The 21,938-nt window shown below is 48.0% G+C and overlaps 1 protein-coding gene and 1 long non-coding RNA gene across 8 annotated transcripts in view; both read left to right on the plus strand.

Annotated features, from left to right (window-relative positions):
* The window catches only part of LOC135975998 (uncharacterized), a 268,614-nt gene that overhangs the window by 132,854 nt on the left and 113,822 nt on the right, over nucleotides 1-21,938 (plus strand). The gene's annotated exons all lie outside the window — the stretch shown is intronic.
* The window catches only part of LOC101938094 (uncharacterized), a 52,630-nt gene that overhangs the window by 19,107 nt on the left and 11,585 nt on the right, over nucleotides 1-21,938 (plus strand). For 3 of the 7 annotated variants that reach the window (XM_065570131.1, XM_065570130.1, XM_065570127.1), the window contains exon 9: nucleotides 9,391-13,163. The exons of 3 other annotated variants lie outside the window; for them this stretch is intronic. The gene's annotated coding sequence lies outside the window, so the exon portion shown is untranslated. Of the gene's footprint in view, nucleotides 1-9,390; nucleotides 13,164-21,938 lie in introns of those variants that run through there. One more of the 7 variants, XM_065570128.1, reaches the window with a different exon arrangement.

Genomic DNA, 21,938 nt, shown 5'->3' on the forward strand with positions numbered 1-21,938 from the left:
AGCAGGTCCTCTTGACCCTACCAACCAATGACTGTGAGAGCAGTGTGAGGTTCCTGTTCAGGAGTTCTTGGGGGGGCAGAGGGGGGAGGAGATCAGGGAGCAGTGAGGGGAGAAGATGATGGGGGAGCTAGTGCTTTAGGATGAGAGAAGGTAGGGCAGGCTGAGTGTAGTGGGAGGAAAGGGATAGGTATGTGGAAGACTAGAGGGAATCAGGGAGGGATGGGTACCATGGAAGGAAGAGGAGGTGAGGAATCAGAGGCAGAATCTCCTGGGAAGAGGCAGTGTGGTGGTTTGGGGTAGTGGGAAACTGGGAATGGAGAAAAGGGGTGGAGGTCCCAGCAGTGGTGCTGTTGGAGGGGGAGGATTGGATAGGAGATCTGGGATACTTGGAAGTGGAAAAGACTAAGGTTATTGGGAAGGGGATGGGGAGTGGTTGCTCCAAGGAGCAGGAAGGATCTGGGGGCAGTGGGAAGGGAAGGTTTCAGGGAGGCAGATATTTGGGGCCCTCCACTGAGAATGCTTTTGCCATAGTCTCTAATGACCTTTCTCTAAGCAAAGCTCAGAACCAATACTCCATCCTTATTCTTCTTGACCTGTCAGCCGCCTTTAATACCAATGACCATGGTCATCTTCTTGACATCTTGTCTTCTTCCTGGCTCTCCTCCTACCTCTGTAACCACTTCTTCAGCGTGTCCTTAGGAAGATCGTCCTCACCTCCACTCCGTTTTTCTGTGGGGGTTCTACAGGCCTCAGTCCTTGGTCACTTCCTCTTCCTCTTCACTTTATCTCTGGGAAATCTCACCCCCAAACACAAATTCTGCTACTGTCCATATGCTGATGAATCACAGATCTACCGCTCTACTCCAGACCTGTCTCCTTCTGTCCAAACTGAAATCTCAGCCTCCCTCTGATGACTCCTCTTGGATGGCTAGCCATCAACTCAAGCTCAAAAGTTCAAATGTTGATAACAGAGCTCTTATTCCCCCAGACCAGCCCCCCACCTCCTTTTTTTCATAGATTCATAGATTATAGGACTGGAAGGGACCTCGAGAGGTCATCGAGTCCAGTCCCCTGCCCGCATGGCAGGACCAAATACTGTCTAGACCATCCCTGATAGACATTTATCTAACCTACTCTTAAATATCTCCAGAGACGGAGATTCCACAACCTCCCTAGGCAATTTGTTCCAGTGTTTAACCACCCTGACAGTTAGGAACTTTTTCCTAATGTCCAACCTAGACCTCCCTTGCTGCAGTTTAAACCCATTGTTTCTGGTTCTATCCTTAGAGGCTAAGGTGAACAAGTTCTCTCCCTCCTCCTTATGACCCCCTTTTAGATACCTGAAAACTGCTATCATGTCCCCTCTCAGTCTTCTCTTTTCCAAACTAAACAAACCCAATTCTTTCAGCCTTCCTTCATAGGTCATGTTCTCAAGACCTTTAATCATTCTTGTTGCTCTTCTTTTGACCCTTTCCAATTTCTCCACATCTTTTTTAAAATGCGGCGCCCAGAACTGGACACAATACTCCAGCTGAGGCCTAACCAGAGCAGAGTAGAGCGGAAGAATGACTTCTCGTGTCTTGCTCACAACACACCTGTTAATACATCCCAGAATCAGGTTTGCTTTTTTTGCAACAGCATCACACTGTTGACTCATATTTAGCTTGTGGTCCACTATAACCCCTAGATCCTTTTCTGCCGTACTCCTACCTAGACAGTCTTTTCCCATTCTGTATGTGTGAAATTGATTTTTCCTTCCTAAGTGGAGCACTTTGCATTTGTCTTTGTTAAACTTCATCCTGTTTAACTCAGACCATTTCTCCAATTTGTCTAGATCATTTTGAATTATGACCCTGTCCTCCAAAGTAGTTGCAATCCCTCCCAGTTTGGTATCATCCGCAAACTTAATAAGCGTACTTTCTATGCCAATATCTAAGTCGTTGATGAAGATATTGAACAGAGCCGGTCCCAAAACAGACCCCTGCGGTACCCCACTCGTTACGCGTTTCCAGCAGGATTGGGAACCATTAATAACAACTCTCTGAGTACGGTTATCCAGCCAGTTATGCACCCACCTTATAGTAGCCCCATCTAAATTGTATTTGCCTAGTTTATCGATAAGAATATCATGCGAGACCGTATCAAATGCCTTACTAAAGTCTAGGTATACCACATCCACCGCTTCACCCTTATCCACAAGGCTCGTTATCCTATCAAAGAAAGCTATCAGATTGGTTTGACATGATTTGTTCTTCACAAATCCATGCTGGCTGTTCCCTATCACCTTACCACCTTCCAAGTGTTTGCAGATGATTTCCTTAATTACTTGCTCCATTATCTTCCCTGGCACAGAAGTTAAACTAACTGGTCTGTAGTTTCCTGGGTTGTTTTTATTTCCCTTTTTATAGATGGGCACTATATTTGCCCTTTTCCAGTCTTCTGGAATCTCTCCCGTCTCCCATGACTTTCCAAAGATAATAGCTAGAGGCTCAGATACCTCCTCTATTAGCTCCTTGAGTATTCTAGGATGCATTTCATCAGGCCCGGGTGACTTGCAGGCATCTAACTTTTCTAAGTGATTTTTAACTTGTTCTTTTTTTATTTTATCCGCTAAACCTACCCCCTTCCCATTAGCATTCACTATGTTAGGCATTCCTTCAGACTTCTCGGTGAAGACCGAAACAAAGGAAGTCATTAAGCATCTCTGCCATGTCCAAGTTTCCTGTTACTGTTTCTCCCTCTTCACTAAGCAGTGGGCCTACCCTGTCATTGGTCTTCCTCTTGCTTCTTATGTATTGATAAAAAGTCTTCTTGTTTCCTTTTATTCCCGTAGCGAGTTTGAGCTCATTTTGTGCCTTTGCCTTTCTAATCTTGCCCCTGCATTCCTGTGTTGTTTGCCTATATTCATCCTTTGTAATCTGTCCTAGTTTCCATTTTTTATATGACTCCTTTTTATTTTTTAGATCGTGCAAGATCTCGTGGTTAAGCCAAGGTGGTCTTTTGCCACATTTTCTATCTTTCCTAACCAGCGGAATAGCTTGCTTTTGGGCCCTTAATAGTGTCCCTTTGAAAAACTGCCAACTCTCCTCAGTTGTTTTTCCCCTCAGTCTTGATTCCCATGGGACCTTACCTATCAGCTCTCTGAGCTTCCCAAAATCTGCCTTCCTGAAATCCATTGTCTCTATTTTGCTGTTCTCCCTTCTACCCTTCCTTAGAATTGCAAACTCTATGATTTCATGATCACTTTCACCCAGGCTGCCTTCTACTTTCACATTCTCAACGAGTTCCTCCCTATTTGTTAAAATCAAGTCTAGAACAGCTTCCCCCCTAGTAGCTTTTTCAACCTTCTGAAATAAAAAGTTGTCTCCAATGCAGTCCAAGAATTTGTTGGATAGTCTGTGCCCCGCTGTGTTATTTTCCCAACATATATCCGGATAGTTGAAGTCCCCCATCACAACCAAATCTTGGGCTTTGGATGATTTTGTTAGTTGCTTGAAAAAAGCCTCATCCACCTCTTCCACCTGGTTAGGTGGCCTGTAGTAGACTCCTAGCATGACATCTCCCTTGTTTTTTGCCCCTTTTAGCCTAACCCAGAGACTCTCAACACTTCCGTCTCCTATGTCCATCTCTACCTCAGTCCAAGCGTGTACATTTTTAATATATAAGGCAACACCTCCTCCCTTTTTCCCCTGTCTATCCTTCCTGAGCAAGCTGTACCCATCCACACCAACATTCCAATCATGTGTATTATCCCACCAAGTTTCAGTGATGCCAACAATGTCATAGTTGTATTTATTTATTAGCACTTCCAGTTCTTCCTGCTTATTCCCCATACTTTTCGCATTTGTATGTAGGCATCTAAGATACTGGTTTGATCTTTCCTCCCAGTTTTGTCCTGACTCTCCTTTCTCTCTGCCAATATAGCACACACTCCCTCTCGTTTCTGACCCATCTCCTTGGTCTCCATGTTCCCCACTTACCTGTGGGCTTTGCTCACCTGTCCCCGTCGAACCTAGTTTAAAGCCCTCCTCACTAGGTTAGCCAGTCTGTGTCCGAATAGGGTCTTTCCTCTCCTCGAAAGGTGAATGCCATCTCTGCCTAGCAGTCCTTCCTCGAATAGCATCCAGTGGTCTAGGAAGCCAAAGCCCCCCTGGCGACACCATCTTCGCAGCCAGGCATTCACCTCCATGATGCATCTGTCTCTGCCCGGGCCCCTACCTTTGACAGGAAGAATTGAAGAGAATACAACTCAAGCTGAACAGTTCAAATGTTGATAACAGAGCTCTTAATCTCCCAAACCAGCCCCCTTCCTCCTTTCTTGCTGTTCACTCCAGAATTAGCTGATGGAATGTCAGAGCCTCTGGCAATATTTCAAACTCAGATGACTGGAGAGGTCCCAGAAGATTGGAGAAGTGTTAACATAGAGCTCATCTTTAGAAAGGGGGAAAAGGAGGAGCTGGGGAACTATAGACTAGTCAGCCTGACATCAATACCAGGGAAGCTACTAGAGCAATGTATAAAACATTCAATTTGCAAATACCTGGACAATGAAGGGGTAATCGATAGCAGCTAGCATGGATTTACTAAGAACATAGCATGACAAACCAGCTTGATATCCTTCTTTGATAGGGTACATGGTTTGATGGATAAAATAGACCTGGACTTCAAAAAGGCTTTTGACACAGTCACATGAGTAAGCTGGAGAAATGCAGGAACTCCCATTAAGTGGATATATATTTGGTTAACAACCGCAAGGAAAGAGAAACTATTAATGGAATGATGTCAGATTGGAGGGATTTCTCAAATGGGGTTTCACAGGGTTCTGTTTTGGGTCTGGTGTTATTTAACATCTTCATTCATGACCTGGATGTAAGAACAGAGAGCATACTGATCAAATTTGCAGATGATTCAAAGCTGTGGGGTGGGGGGTTGCAAACACTTTGGAAGATAGAGCAAAACTTCAAAGGGATCATGATTAATTGGTGAACTGGGCTATAGGCAACAATGAAATTCAGCAAAGACAAGTATAACGTGCTACACTTGAGGAAGAAAAACCCAATGTACAAATACAGAATGGGGGATAACTGGCATGGCAGGGGCACCACTGAGAAGGATCTGGAAGTTGTGGAGGATCACAACCTCAACATGAGGTCAACAGTGTGGTGATGATGCAAAAAGAAGCAAATGCATTAAGAGAAGCATAGCATGCAAATCACAGGTGATGATAGTACTGCTGTACTCAGGGGGAGTCCTAGGTCCAGTTTTGGTCCCCAGTGACTAGATAGGATGTAGAAAAACTGGACAGAATCCAGAGGCAAGTGACAAATATGATCAAAGGGATGGAACACAAGCCAGTGCACAAAGGCTGATGGAACTGGGTGTGTTTAGTTTGGAAAAAAGAGTTAATGGGGGGGATATGACCGTGATCTTCAAATACTCGAAAGGCTGTGTAATCGTGCATGGCCGTCCCTCCTGGTCTGTCTCTGAGGGAGGCCACACCTCCTCGCTGTTGGGCTCTTAGTACTGCAATCAATTAAGGGGGAATTAGAAGTCTTCAAAGCTCAGGGCACTTGATCCAGGCTGAGCAATAGTGAGTCTATGATGCCCGTCCCTCAGGCTGGACTGGGCACTGACAGTCAGTGCTCTGGCCTGAAATCAGGGCAGATTTGCAAAGTCTCCAATCCCAGGCCCTCAGTCAGGGTGGGACAGCAAACAATTAGGCGCTTTGCCCAGGGTGAGCACCAACAGTCTAGAGTTCAGGGAGGTGTGGGCACCAAACAGCCTAGCGTCCTAGCTTGGTGGATGGTAGACCAACACAGGCCTCCTGGCCGAAACTGAGGAGGCTACCACCCCACGGGTGGGGTGGCAGGAAGTAGGGGGACCCAGGCCCATCTGACTCCACCAGGTCCCAGCCCAGTGCCCTAACAGTGGCAGTGTAGTACGCCACTGGATCAGTGGGGATCCACCCACAACACACTGACTTAGTGTCAGGTGAACCCTCTACAAGATGATGGTCTCGTTTCCCTGAGCTACTTCCAACAATTCCCAGGTACCTCTGACCTCCGTCGGTGGTCTGTGGCAGCCCCATCATGGGCTCATTGGCCCCTCGACTGGCTGGTGAGGCTGGGAGCTCTGGCCAGTCCTCTGGCAGCAGCCCCAGCAGCTCCTCAGTGTCCCGCTCCGGCAGCTTGTGATAAGCATTTGTCTCCCTCAGCAGCTCCAGCCCAACTGAGCTGCAAGTCCCTCCTTTTGTATTTCTGCTTCCTTTCCCGCCCCTCATTCCGAAAGGTGGAGGTGGCTTTCCTGACTCTGTAGCCCAATGGGCGGGTTGTGGTCCTTGCTGGTCTTTCTCATTACAGGCTGCTATACAAAGGATGGAGAACCTTTCTTCTCTCTTGCCACAGAGGGCAGGACAAGAATCAGTGGGTTCAAACTACAGCACAGCAGTTTTAGATTAAATCTCAGGAAAAACTTCCTAACTGGAAGAACAGTAGGACAATGGAACAGATGCCTAGGGAGGTGGTGGAAGGTTATTCACTGGAGGTTTTCAAAAGGAGGCTGGAGCCATCTGTCTTGGGTGGTTTAGTTGCAGCAAATCCTGCACCTTGGCAGGGGGTTAGACTAGATGATCTTTGTGGTCCCTTTTAACTCTATGGTTCTAAGGGGAACAGGGGGTCAGCCTTGGAAAAAGCTAAACCTAGCGTGTCGCCTATTAAGGGTATGTCTGCATGGTGTCTGGAAACTGCCTCCCAGCCAGAGTCCATGCTTACTCACTACAAATAACGGTGTAGGCACTGTTGGTTGGGCTGTAGCTTGGGTTCTAAAGCCAGGAGTTGAGGAGAGTGGGTGGGCTGGACGGTCTGAGCTCAAGGAAGAGCCCTAACATCAAAGGAATGTCTCCACAGCCATTTTTAATGCACTAGTGTGAGACTCAGCCTGGAAGGCAGCTGACTTCCTGATGCACTGTAGACATACCCTAAAGAGGGGTTCCCAAGGGAGACTGTATGAAGGTTGGGTCACCGAACTCCCTGTAAATACATGACCCAGCCCCCTCCCTTGGCACTCTGTCACCACGCCTTAGTGGGTCACAACTGAGGATGCCAAATTCAGGACAAATTGCTGAGAAATAGGGAAAAACAACCCAAAACGGGGTGGTTATTCTTTTATAAGATGGACCAAACCACCCACAAAAGTAAACTCCTGTTTCACCACTCTGGCTAACAAGAAAACATAAAGGCAGTTTTCTCAGGCATTCCAGTTCTTATAACACCAGCAAAAACACTGGATTCAGAGATGAGTAGTTCTTTACAACCAGTGTAATTAAATAATAGTTTCTTCTGATCCCAAAGGGCCAGCCACTCCTGGGTCAATATACAACTTAGACCTTACCCAAAAATCAGGCTGGTGCCAATCCTTTAGTATCTAAAATCTAAAGTTTTATTCATAAAAAGAAAGAAAGATGAGAAATAAAAACGGGCAAGGGAATCAATTACATACAGTAATGGCAAAGTTCTTGGTTCAGGCTTGTAACAATGATGGAATAAACTGCTGGTTTAAGTCAAGTCTCTGGAGTACATCTACAGCTTGGATGGGTCACAGTCCTTTGTTCAGAGCTTCACTCTGTAGCAAAGTTCTTCCAGAGGTAAGAAGCAGGATTGAAGGGAAAATGGAGGTGTTTCCAGGGCCTTTTATAGCTTTTGTCATGTGGAGGGCATTTCATTGTTCTTACTGTGAAAAATTATAGCAACAAGCTGGAGTTTGGAGTCTCATGAGCATGTCACATGTTCATGCCCAATTTCCCTCAGTCATTGCAGAAAGCCATTACCTAGATTCCAGACAACATATTTACATGACAGTCCACTCAGTGTAGATGGGCTTCTCCCATGGTCCATTGTCAACCAAATGTTTCTTGATGAACTGCTTAATTTGAACAGTCTCTCCAAGATGTGCTAGCTAGCTACCTTGTGGGTGTTACCCTGTTATGCTTATAAGAAGCACACGGAATCTTTTTCAGGGGGAAAGGCAATATGCCGCGTTGATTGAAGATACAGTTAGCATATGCATTGAATCACACACCACACACACACACTGTCCCACCAGTCAATGTTATAGTTACCAATACAGAGTCCTGATCAACCTAGTGGCCAGCTAGGTTGATCATGGGTAGGAGGAGCCGGGTTCCATCGGTCGTGACATGATGCTCTGGGGAAGTCTTGGCAGGATGAACCCAAAGTTTCATGAGAAAGCACCCTCTTTATATAGTGATTTTCCTTCATTGGGACCAATCAGTTTTGCACCGTCTGTAATCAATTGTTGTTTGATGAGTGCTTGTTTTCTTAAATTGTCCTTCTCATCCTTTATCTTTTTCTTTCATCAAGTTCCTCAGGGAGTTATCACATTTTGGTTTTGATCAGAGCTATCTTGTCCCCACTGATAGGTGCCTATCTCATCTTTAGAGTCCTCAGTCTGCCCACCTCTGACATTTCAATAGGGGCGTGTTGCAGCCTCCTGGCACCCTTGCATCTGTCTCCAGTTCCTCCCTTGTACATCTCATTCAGCGATGGCCTTCACACTTATCTCTTAACACATACATTCCTCATTCACACACAAAACAGAATTAATTTACAAAGAACATTTTGAACAGGAACATCAAATTTCAATGCAAAAGAAAACAATGATGGCATTCTTTTACATATTTTAAAATGCTAAACCTACAACAGGGGTAGGCAACCTATGACACGCGTGCTGAAGGCGGACCGCGAGATGATTTTCAGTGGCACTCACACTGCCCGGGTCCTGGCCACCAATCTGAGGAGCTCTGCATTTTAATTTAATTTGAAATGAAGTTTCTTAAACATTTTAAAAACCTTATTTACTTTACATATAACAATAGTTTAGTTATATATTATAGATTTATAGAAGAAGACCTTCTAAAACATTAAAATATATTACTGGCACAGAAAACCTTAAATTAGAGTGAATAAATGAAGACTCGGCACACCACTTCTGAAAGGTTGCCGACCCCTGACCTACAACAAATTGGTGACCCTAAAAAGGTCTGTTACTGCCTTGAAATCAGTCCAGACACAGATTCTGGCTGATGTATCTCTACCCATTGGCCCATTAGGCCATTCCTTTCTGTTATTCTAAAAGGGTGGCTGGCAGGATGTGATCAGATCATACACCAATACATTTAATACATGCTACATTCTTATTCTTTATCCTTCATTCTAAATTATATAAAATACCAACATAAAATCCTCCTACTACATTTGGGGGAAGAGTTTGGGGGAGTTCAGTTCCTGATTTGTATTTGACCTCTCTCCGGCACTTGGTTTGGTTTGGCCTTCCCCTTTCAATCCCTGTTTGAGGTTTCTGTCTCTATCACAGCAGGTGATGCAACAGTATGTGACAAAGAGGAGCAGAATTCTCAGAAGGAAAACATTGAGCAAGTGGATAAACACAGAGCATCATTGCATAGATCAAAAAGGAATGTTTCCAGGAGTCATGAGCAGGGCAACTCCTGTGAGATTCACCACAGACCAGAAAGAGAGCAGGGAAACCATCCAGGGGAGAAAATGGGTAAATGTATTTCCTGCCAGGGAACTCAGAAGGACCAGAAGGAAACCACAACACAGCAGGGAAAAGAGAAAAAATGCGTGCACTGAGCATGGGAAAAATTTATGTGACTATTCAGTCCTTATAAAGCATCAGAGAATCCACACAGGACAGAGGCCCTATGAATGCCGTGAGTGTGGGAAATGCTTCACTAAGAACTCAGCACTTTCTGAACATCAGAGAATCCACACAGGGGCGAGGCCCTATGAATGCAGTGAGTGTGGAAAAAACTTCACTCACTGATCAGCCCTTTTTCACCATCAGAAAATCCACACAGGGGAGAGGCCCTATGAATGCAGTGAGAGTGGGAAAAGGTTCACTCAAAAATCAGCTCTTTTTCACCATCAGAGAATCCACACAGGTGAGAGGCCCTATGAATGCAGTGAGTGTGGAAAAAGCTTCAATCGCAGTTCGAACCTTATTAAGCATCAGAGAATCCACACAGGGAGAGGACCTATGAATACCGTGTGTGTGGGAAATGCTTCACTAAGAGCTTAGCCCTTTCTAAACATCAGAGAATCCACTCAGGAGAGAGGCCCTATGAATGCTGCAAGTGTGGAAATACCTTCTCTTGGCATTCAGTCCATGTTAGCCATCAGAGATGAACACCATAAAAACCTCTAGGGCTATCCATCCTTTTCCTTCCTTAGTACTTTTCCTGATTCCCACATAGTAACTTTTAAAGCTCTTTGAACTGTTTGCAGCACCGTTATCCCTCAGCTTGTCCGATGAGGGGCCCATTTTTGCCTTTTGCCATTCACTGTGTTTTGAAGTTGACCTATTTGTTCCTTCTATCAATTCCATTGTCCCATGACTATTTCAAGTGTGCCTTTCCTATCCGGAACCAGGGAGCATCACATGTATACCATTCTTCCTATTGCAAAGTTATTGTTAGAGTCACCAGTGATACAGTTTGTATCATTGCCAGTTGTTCTCATGTTGCACTGGGTTTTGCTGAAGAGCAGTTATATTGGGACTTTTCAAATTATATTTAAATGAAGAGGAGGAGGGGCAGGGGGAAAAGTGTCATTTCAGCCTCTGTGACACTGGATGGAGTTGGGGAAACTCAGAGATTCCCTCGTTCCCCATCACTGCAGAACTGTTACCTTTTGTCTGAGCCATGCAGAGTTTATCTTCGTCACATTCTACCCCTCCACTTCTCAAAGTGTCATGTGAGGAAGAGTTCTCAGCTATCTGTGCTTGGAGATGATGCTTTGACTTCTTTAATCCTATATCAGAGTCGCTATGACTAGAGATGAAAGTGTCAAAGACCTGGAAGGGGAATTCAAATGGATCCCAAACACAGTGTGATCATTGGGAGTTTAAATCCAAGGTTTTATCTATTGGTAAAGGCTCTCCTGGCAACAGGGCTGTTCTGCCCTCCCCCCACCCCCATTATGGGGATGCTAAAATACTAAAAATGTTGTAAATAACATAACTGACTATTGAGACAGTGCTGAGTGAATCAGGTTTGAATGGATCAAAGGAGAATGTGATGGGAGAATCTCTTGTCCTGATTCTGAATAATCAGATGTAACCTGCTCTGGAATTTTACTTTAGACGTCCATTGTCATGTATTCTATCTCTCTTTGATGTGGATATCTAGCTTTCCTGAAGACTATTTGGTCACCCAGTTGGATATTAGTTCAGTTTGATAGGATGTACCTCAGATTTATTGGAGAACTTAAGACATATGACCATTTGCTAAAGTCATCATTTCTCACTTCAGCTTTACTTTTTCCCAACCCTCCATGATGACATGGAGAAAGTTCAAATGCAGTTCTGTCAACAGGAGAGAACTCTCCAATTTACTGGACATGCTAACAAAGAAACAGCAGTGATTTAAAATCTCCATTCAGAAATGGTGAACAACAGCAGAACCCCAACTAACTGAAGGAAGTGCATATGATCACAGTGTAGTTCAATTGTTGAATTCAATATTGTCTCACATGATCTGGGGAGGGAATTCCATGATAAATGATTTTGAAGTAGGCAAAATGCCCATGTATTTGGTTCCCAAAAGATCTCTCCTAGCTAATCCTATGTTATGGGGAATGCTGCCCTTCATGACGCAGATGTTGAGGAAATAGAAGTGGGTTTTTTGTTGAATTAATCCATTGTAGGTGTTAAAAAATGTGTATAAAATTAGTGTTGGAAATATAATAGCTGGAGAAAATAGCTATTTTTGAATAGAATCTCCAGCTCTGATAACAAACAAAGCTGCAATCGTCAACCATCAATAAGAAGAAAAAGGTTGAAGTCCATTACCTTTCAGGTCAATAAGACATCTAAAGGCTGGTCTATGCTGAAAAGCTGTGTTGACATAGCCACATCTCTCAGGGGTGTGAAAAGTCCTCTCCACTCAGAGTAGTAGTTATTGTACCTGAGCCCCAGTGTAGACAGTGTTAGGTTGTCAGAAGAATATTTCCAGTCTTTGACAGATTGATTCCCTATGGGAAGCGAGTCATGACATCAATTCCAAATTTGACCCATCTCCCTGTATGTGAGAAAGGTGCTAGTATGCAGGGCTGAGCCAGCTGTCCTATCCCCTGGTTCCTCAACTGTACCTACAGCTTTTAGTACCCATGAATGCAAAGACTGAGAGAAATGGAGAGTTCCAACCATTGTTATTTTGGTATCTTATTGTTCCTTTTTCTATTTTTTGTGCTGACCTTTCTATTATATCAGGGTGTGACTGTATAGCTCATTGCATGCGTGACAAAAGCTTATTGGTGCCAATTGTCAAAGGGGTCACTTTTATTCACAAGCAACTCCTGTCTCAGACCTGACAAATTCGCCACACCTAATTCAATGCTTTTATATTATTTATCCAGGAAGCATAGCAGTGAGATCTCTACTGAATACTTGTAAATTATTGATAGTCCTACGCACTACGAGAGGTGTGTACATGTCATATTTAAGGAGTAATGTAAGTACATAGAAAATTATGTCTATGTGGTATTGTCATGAGAGTGAGTCACCTCAGTCATAGGTCTTGGTGGGGATGGTCCATTTAAATGGGAGGGAATTGTCTTCCGTCCCTTGCTAACCAGTTATGCGATGTATTGCTAAATTGTCAACCTTTGCACCAACCCAGAAAAACCAATGGAAAACCATCAAAGACAAACTATAGACATTGAAACCCTGTGGAAGTTAAAAGGACAATATGACAATCAGGAGATAGTCCTTTCTGTGAATAAAGACAAAAGACTGATTCAGTTTATAACAGGGTAGAGAAAAACACTCTGGGTCCATTCACCAAGGAGATCCCTACTGACCAGTGGTGCTTCATGAAAGGCAGGGCCCTGGCTTCTAGGACTGACGTGTAAGGTGAGAATCTACTTATATAGGAAAGGTAACTGTTAAAAAGTGTAGGTTGCATTTTATGATTTTGTTTTGTTGGTTATGGTTCGTTTCCATCGCTCACATTTGTTTCTGTTTAAATCTCTATCCCTTGTTAAATACATTTCCGTTTCTTCGATGACTGTACTCAAGTGCTGTGTGTGATACAATAGCCATGGTCTACAGTAAAACTGGTAGCCTGAGATATACCATTGCTTCGGGAAGGGAGGATCTGTGATTTCTCTGAGTATCTGGTGATTGGGGCTGGACCCCAGAGGGTGACACATTGAAGGAACCAGGGATTAGGGTGCCTCTATAGTCAACTGGCAGGGCTGCTGTAGCTCAGAGGCGGGTGCTTGAGTGCCTGACAGGCTGGTTGAGTTTGGTCACTAACATCCAGCTGCCAAAAGCAAAAGTCCCTCTTCCTAATGGCAGGTGGCAACAAGGAAACTCACAGCCCTCAGCTCCTTGAGAAGGGTCACAATGTGCATCTATGTTGATCCACCTGTCAAATTCAAACCGGGAAGGCATCCTATAGTATGGCTACCTGAATCACAAGAGCCCTAAAACTCTCCCCTATAAAAAAGCACAAAGTCCTGTGCTTAGGATGGAAGAATCCCGTGCACTGCTACAGGTTGCAGACCGACTGGCTAAGCAGTAGTTCTTCAGAAAAGGACCTGGATGAGAAGCTGGATATGAGTCAACAGTGTGCGCTTGTTGCTAGAAGAAGCCTAATGGCAAATTGGCTGCATTAGTAGGAGCATTGCCAGCAGATCGAGGGAAGTGATTATTCCCCTCTATTCGGCACTATTGAGGTCACATTTGGAGTAGTGCATCAAGTTTTGGGCCCTCGACTACAGAAAGGATGTGAACAAATTAGAGACAGTCCAGTGGAGGGCAACGAAAATGATTAGGGGACTGGGGTACATGGCTTATGAGGAGAAGCTGAGGGAACTGGGGTTATTTAGTCTGCAGAAGAGAAGAGTGGGGGCTTTAAACTACCTGAACAGGAGTTCCAAAGAGTATGGGTCTCAGCTGTTCTCAATGGTGGCATTTGACAGAACAAGGAGCAATGGTCTCAAGTTGCAGTGGGGGAGAACTTAATTAACTCCACTCACCTGGATTAGAAACATTTGTTTCTTTCGATTAGATAGTGGGAAATGAGACATTAATTCAGACCCAAGAGGCAAGGAAGAGGCTTCATGACTTTGATCCCCAGGAAGGGAGAGAGGAAAAGCCCAGGGCTGCCTTTAGTCCAAAGCTGAGGTCTCCTAGAAGGTGGAAAAATCTCTTGATCACTGAGAATCCCATGGGATCTTCCTGCTCCAGATTCTCCGAAGTCCTGGGTGCGGGGAGGGCGCCACTGCACAAGGTGAAATGCAAGGGAGGACCCTGGAAGGGAAGGGAGGAACAGAAAATGGAGAGGAATGAAACAGGGGGGAAACGCCTCTTCTCTCTCCTGTTCCCCTCCCAGCAAGAAATGTTATCAGTGGGGAAACTCCCCACCATGATGGGCAGAAATCACAGAGATATTCGTCACACTGAGCAGTGATACACTTGTTGCCTCCTATCCCAGTGAGATCAAAGAGCCACCAGAGCTGGAGCTGTGGGCTGCTGTGCTTTCCTTCCCAGATGCTGGAATAATTTGCAGCACAGAGGCCTGGCTCGGGGCTGATGAGGTGGAAGATCTGCTTACCACAGTGGCGGGGGGGTGTCCTCTGGGGAAGAGGCTGAGCGCAGGCAGGACATGGGGGCAGAGCGGAGGCAGGGCCATGGTGAGAGTGCCGGTTTGTTTCCCCACTCCTCAGGAGGTTCTTTTGGTGGCACTCCAAAGGCGGTGGCCCATCACTCCTCCAAAGAGAGGTATGTCACATCCAGCATTTCTTGCCCTGTTTGGGGATTCTCAGCCTCCCCAAGCCCCTTACGCCCATACGCAGTGTCACTGGTAAATACAGTCAGATGAGACTCTGGGGGCCTAGGGGGTGAAATACCTGGATGAAACTGGCTGCCTGAGCACAGCCCCTCTGCACTCAGGGGAGCGGTGAGAGGGGGAGGGGACTCAGTGAGTAAATCCTCAGAAATCTCACACCTGGGTTTGTAATGTCAGGCTCCAGCAAACAAGTACCTTTATGTGTGAAGGGAGGGGATGTGAAGGGGAGGGTCCATTGGGGAGTCAGTGTGAAGAGGAGGTGCTGTAAGGGGGAGAGTCCATGTGGGTTTCAGTATGAGGTGGAGGGGCTGTGAGAATATGGTCACCTCCGGGCAGCAGGAGCCTGCTGACATAGGTGTTGAACTGCCCCCTCTCCCCAGGTGGCCTAGAGACCAGCTGCTGTCCCTGCAGGGTCTTTGGGAGTCACAAAGGGGTGATGTGAGATTATTGCCCCATCAATCCTGGGGTGGGGGACTGGAGCCCCTGGAAAAGCCCAGTGGGGAATTCACTGTCTGTGGAAAAGCAAGTCTAGGAATTGGGATTCCCAGCTGCATTAAAGTGCCATGAAGGAGAAGAAAGAGTTAATGCTTTAGAAAAGTCTGGGTGCGCTGGATGTGAAGGAGAGTGCCCAGCTCTCAGTCTGCAAAATGGCCAACCCCAAAGGTTCAAAAACCCTGAGTCAGGCTCACCAAAAATCATGAGATTGGCTTTAAAATAATGACATTATGTAATATTAAGAGATTTGGGGATCTTTTTCTTTGCCTTCTGCTTGATGAGCCTTTAGGGCGCACTGGGGTGACATTTTGAATCTTTCTCCACAGCCATAAGGGCTAGAAAGGTACTGTTTCTTTAGGAGCGAAGGCTGAAATCATCATATCTCCACTTGACTCCAGGAGCTGGGGCTTTAAGGAAAACAATAACTCTCATGAGACTCAAGGCAAAACCATTGGAGTTGGCAGCACTGAGTCGGATTGAGTCTTTATTCTCTGGGATTCCCTGGAGCAGGGATTCCCAACCTTTTTCTTTCTGTATCTCCTGCCCAACGTGGTGTAAAACCTCCACAGGCTACCCGTGGATCTTGAGGGACCACTTAATGATCTTTTCAAAAATTGTAAAAGAAACGTTGGGGTGCAGGGTCTGGCCAGGAGCTAGGTTGAGGGAGAGGTCTCAGGGTTGGGGCACAAGGTTGACTTGTGGAGCGCTTACCTAGGACAGCTCCTCTTTGGTAAGAGAGGTGCAGGTGGGAATGGGTGGGGGTGCAGGAGCTCCCGTTTGGTGCTCTGGATGGGGGTGGGGAGGTGGGGAGGTGCAAGAAGCAGGGCATGAGGTGTGGGGAGGATGTGGGGAGGTGCAGGAGTCAGGCAGGGGTCTGGGGAGGTGTGAGGGGGAGTAGGGGTCATGGCTGGGGACTGGGGAGGTGTGAGGGGGTGCATGGGTCAGGGCACGGGGCTGGGGAGAGTGTGGGGGGTGCAGAGGTCAGGGCAGGGGGCTGGTAGTGTGTGAGGTGGGTTCAGGGGTCAGGGTGGGCACAGGGCTGGAGGTGTGGGCTGTTGTCGTGGGGGTGTTTTCAGCAGGGGGCTGGAGGGCGTATGCCCTGATTCCAGCCCCTTCCCAAAGACTCTGCCCCCACTTTGTCTCCTCCCTGGAGTGGGGAGTGCACTGAGGCTCCACTCTTCCCCTTCCCTCCTGCCGGCAAACAGCTGATCGGTGGCAGGGAGAGGGGCAAGAACGGAGCACAGTGGGGGAAGAGGTGAGGGAGGAGCCTGGCTGCTGGCGGAGGCTGCCCTGCTGCAGCAGGAGCCAGCAGCATCAAGCTTCTACCCCCACAGGAGAGAGCGGGTGTGGAGAAGAGTGGGCTGGGGCCCCTTTGGACCATGGGCCTGGTGCCATGGTGCCAGTTGAACCTAAGTAAATCCAGTACTGGTGGGAGGGGAGGCAGCTCTGTGCACTGCCCCTACCCCAGGCAGTGCATGGAGACCCTCTGCTCCCCTCCCCAATGGGTGTGCAGAGATGTGCCAGCAGCACTAAGGGGGCTCCCTGCCCACTCTACCTCTGTCCCTACGTGCTGCTCCCAGAAGTTGCTGGCATGTCCCGGCATCCCCTGGGGAGCGGGGGAGTGTCTCCATTCACTGCCCCTGCCCCGAGTACCATCGCCTCAGCTCCCATTGGCTAGGAACTTCAGCCAATGGGAGCTCTGGGGGCAATGCCTGCAGGCAGAGGCACATGGAAACCCCCTGCCCCATCCATCTAGGAGCTGCTGCCGAAGGACTGTGTGTACCGGTCACTTCGGGAGCTGCACTGCCCGGGGTAAGCGCCACCCCTCCTGCACCCCAACCCCCTACCCCAGTGCGGAGACTGTACCCTGCACCCAAATTTCCTTCCATAGCTTTGCTTATCTTCCTTTCACCCAGAACCATCCTTCAACTCCTGGTGTGCAAGTAGCCATCCCTGGGATGCAAAGAGACATTCACAGGATTCTACCTCCCAGCAGCAAACCACACCTTCCCAGGCTTTGGCAGAACGAATGATGGTGCTCTACTAACCCCACTTAGTTGCACTGGGTTGCTTAGCTTCCTCAGCATGACTTTCTTCTTTTGTCCCATTCCTGCCTCACTTCCTCCTTTGGCAAGTCACGCAAAGGAGGCCAGCAGGAAGAGCCAGCCTTCATAGGCCAACGATCAAGGTCAGAGGAGACCAAACCACAAGGCTTCAAAAGGTGACTGGCCTAGGTCCTCTAGCTTTCCCCTGCTGATGCCAAGGCTTTTTCTCAGCTCATTTCACCACCCTCTGTCATGCAGGGGTTGGGGTTATTGCAGGTGTTATCCAAAATTGGGCCAGCTAATAAGCTTAGGAAGGACTGATGACCCACCAGAGTTTGGCAGAAAGCAGCACGTTTATTATATTTGTATAATATATCCTATATAATATATATGGAGAGTCAGGATGAGCTCTACCCTGACATCTGGTGGTGAATTATGGCGAGTGTGGAAAAGAACTTTAGGGGCTGATCTTGTTTGAATAGGCACACCCACACTGCCTAGCACGAGCCCACAGCAGTCCAAAATGGTCACTTTGGCAGCTGTAGGATCCCCAGTTGCTCTGTTATTGGGGCAGGAGGAATAAAGTGTTGTTACCCTGATTATGTGAATCAAGGACAATGAAACTGTTTTATGATAGAGGGTCTCACAATCACCTAAGTAGCACTCATTAGACAAGGGACATGGGTTCCAATACCCAGTGAATTAAGAGTGGCTGGGGACATGTATGTGTACTTGAGGCTATGGGTTCCTTTTCAGGTCATTGACCACCAATTGTGCTATTCTCTTTTTCCACTGTTGAATAGGAGATCTGATTTTGTTTCTATTAGAAATCCAGCTACAGGTTGCTGAGCTGAATTCACTTTGGGCCAATGGTTCTACTACAAGCTGATATTACTAAGAGCTGAAATTGCTAAAAAAGTTAAAATTGCTGGGCTGAGATCATTGAGTGCTGTGTTAACTAGTGGGGGAGCCTGAAGATATATTGCTAAGTAGCTAGGAGAGTGGAGCAGTTTGTGGGATAGTTGGAGCAGCCCATGGAACAGTAAGCGGAATAGAGCAGTTTGTGGGGATAGCTGGAGCGGCGCGGCATGGCTGGTAGAATGGAGCCATTCGTGGTGAAGGCTGCAGCAGAACTCCACAGAGAGGTGGGACAGTTGGCCTCAGACCACGTAAGGTGCCCCTTAACACCCCGTATGCCCCCCATTTCCAACCAGGCTGGGGGCGGTGGGTAAAACTCTGCAGATAAACATTTGAACTCTGGGGTAGCACTGACCAGGGACAGAGACTTTTGGGTTGTTGGACTTTGGGGTGATTGGACTTAAGACCTGAGGGGAAAAGGACACTGCCAAACTTACTTGGAGGTGGGTCTTTTGCTCATGGTTTGTGTTATGAATCCTGCTTGTGGTGTTTCCCCAACATAATGCCGCATTGTTTCCCTCCTTTATTAAAAGGCTTTTGCTACACTCAGACTCCATGCTTGTGAGAGGGGAAGTATTGCCTCCTAGAGGAGCTCGGGGGATGGTATGTAATTGTCCCAGGTCACTGGGTGGGGGCTTGAGCTGGTTTTGCATTGCGTTATTGAAACAGAACCCCTAGATACTGAACCTGGCCCTTGTTGGTGACAACTCAGAGGGGCAGAAGGGTTACATTTTGATAGCTAAGCTCAAAATAAGGGGGAGGTCACACTCACACTCGCACACTCATGCTCCCAGGACAGGCACGGCACTGGAGATGTCAGGATTCTTCAAGGTAAGTGTCCCACAGTGCAGCGACAGAGGGTGCTATGAAGGGAAGTCTTCCTGAGACACAATGAAATGCAACACAGCGAACCACTGGCCAGGTGGTCCAGGCAAAGGGCATTCACTGGAGAGACAAGCTTATGAGTGCACTTCTGAGCACATGGCCCCTTCATCTTTTAAGGACCTGCTCTTCATGGCCTGCAACTAGAGATGACTTGGCCACATCTGGTTGGTCACACTCCACCTTAGGCAGTGTCCACGCATTGGGTGTGTGAGTGCTTCCTGATTAGAGTCCCAGATACCTTGTATGCCTGGGAGGTCTTCTGATCTTCCAGCTGTTCAACCAGCCCATTCATCCCACAAGCATTCCAGGAGGGAGGGAGAGGGGGAAAGCCACTTCAGAGGTATTCAGAGAGGGAGAGGAGACAAAAGTGGGAGGGAAGTATACCAGATATTTTGAGCATACAGATTATATATAGCATAGTTATACAGAGAATACAGACCACTGCTGCTTCTACAACAGCAGGGACAGACCAATGGCAGCAGTAGGAGCTGGGAAAAGTGAGCCATCACGTTTCTGCATGGTTTTAAAGCAGGGACCTTTAGCGTGTTAGGCAAACATGATAATCACTACGCTACAGAAACTCTGTCATAGTGTTCTGCCCCTCTCTTCATAAGAACATAAGAATGGCCCTACTGGGTCAGACCAAAGGTCCATCCAGCCCAGTATCCTATTGTGACGAACTGGGCCTGTCCTCACTGTGGTCTGTGAATGCTGACAGGGGAGTGTGGCTGGATAGTCTGCATTGGGGGATGGGAGACTGGCCGAGGGCGCATACCTGAGTGTGTAACATGAGAACCCAGGAAGGGGTTGAAGGCCAGGTGACTCCTTAGCCCGGGAAACTGAACAAAGGCTGTGGGAGGGGTCGCTGAAGGCAGAGTGCTGGAAGCGAGCTGGAGAGATGGCTGGGAGGGAGAGATGGCTCTGACCCCCCAAAGGGGGGTGGGCTGGAATGCCCTGGGACCCCAAGCTGGACCTAACTGAGGGGGGCCCTGTTGTCTGTGCCTGCAAGACTTGTCTTGGACTGTATTCCTGTCATCCAAATAAACCTTCTGCTTTACTGGCTGGCTGAGAGTCATGGTGAATCGCAGGGAGCCGGGGGTGCAGGGCCCTGAGTCCCCCAATACTCCGTGACAACTGGTGGCAGCGGTGGGATCTACTGCACCCCGTGGACGGCGCTTCCTGCAGTAAGTGACTGGGGAGCAGTAAAATGAAGGGGGATTGACGGGGACCAGGCGTGCTGAAGAGTGAGAGAGAGACGGTTATTACCCCGGGAGTGTGTGACCAGCGAGAGGGACTTTTGCGGTAACAGGGTCCCCCAGGGGGATCGCAGAGAGTGGTCCCAGGGGCAGAGGAGTCTGCAGCTCGACCCTGGCAGAGAGGTGGTGACCTCGAGAAGGGCTGGCACACTAGGGGTCTCCCTGGGAACTGTGAGGAGCTGCGAGCACACAGGCCGGTGAGTGGCCAGCAGGAAGATGTATGCCAAGCGGCTTAAGAGCGACCTGGTGGAGCTGTGCAAGCAGAGGGGGCTGTGCATTGGGAGGCTCACCAAAGAACAGCTCATTGCCCGGCTGGAGGCGGAAGATCGCGCGAATGAACTGATCCCTGTGTCTCAGGGAAGCAGCCTGGCAAATGCAGCACAGGCACCAGAGTCTGTCCCAGCTGGGAGTGGTCAGCCGGCTGCTGAGGGCTTCCCGAGACCCCTCCTTCCTATGCCTAGGGGAAGGGTGGGGAGGAGCCCAGCAAATACCGAAGGCGCCGTGACCCCCCCGGCCAGCAGGGGACCCTCCCGGCGAAGCTCGCCGGCCAGCAGAGGATCCTCCCGGCGACGTTCGGCATCCGTGGAGCGGAATTGGCTGGAATGGGAGAAAGAGCTAAAACTGAGAGAGCTGGAGGATCGTGAACAACAGAGACAGCATGAACGGGAGGAGAAAGAGAGACAGAGACAGCATGAAGAGAGACAGCATCAGCATGAACGGGAGGAGAAAGAGAGACAGAGACAGCATGAACTGGAACTGGCGAGACTGAGGGGCAGCGAACCCCCGGCTGCGGTGAGTGAGGGGGGACCCAGGACTGCACGGAGCTTTGATAAGTGCATCCTGGCCCCACGCAAGGAGGGGGAGGACATGGATGACTTCCTGGAGGCCTTTGAGACGGCCTGCGAGCTGCACCGGGTTGATCCCGCGGACAGACTCCGGGTCCTTACCCCCTTACTGGACCCCAAAGCCGTGGCATTGTACCGCCAACTGGAAGAGGCAGAGAAAGGGGACTACGAACTATTCAAAAAGGCCCTGCTATGTGAGTTTGGGCTGACTCCTGAGATGTACCAGGAAAGGTTCCGGAGTCAGGATAAAACCCCTGAGATCTCATATCTGCAACTAGCCGCCCGCATGGAAGGATACGCCAGCAAGTGGGCTGATGGGGCCCAGACGAAGGAGGACCTGGTCAAACTGCTGGTACTGGAGCAACTGTATGAGCGGTGCCCATCCGACCTGAGGCTGTGGTTGGTGGACAGAAAGCCAGAGAACCCGCGACATGCAGGCCGGCTGGCCGATGAGTTCGTAAAGAGCCGGTGAGGAGATAAAAGGGAGGAGTCCCAAAGGAGCAGTCCCACCACAACGCAGAGAGAGAGTCACCATGGGACCTCCCCGTGGGAAAATACAGAAAAACCCCATCAGAGGGGAACATCCGGCGTCAGGACCATCCGA

Source organism: Chrysemys picta, chromosome 16, assembly GCF_011386835.1.
Source record: "Chrysemys picta bellii isolate R12L10 chromosome 16, ASM1138683v2, whole genome shotgun sequence".
In the NCBI taxonomy this organism is placed as follows: domain Eukaryota; kingdom Metazoa; phylum Chordata; order Testudines; family Emydidae; genus Chrysemys; species Chrysemys picta.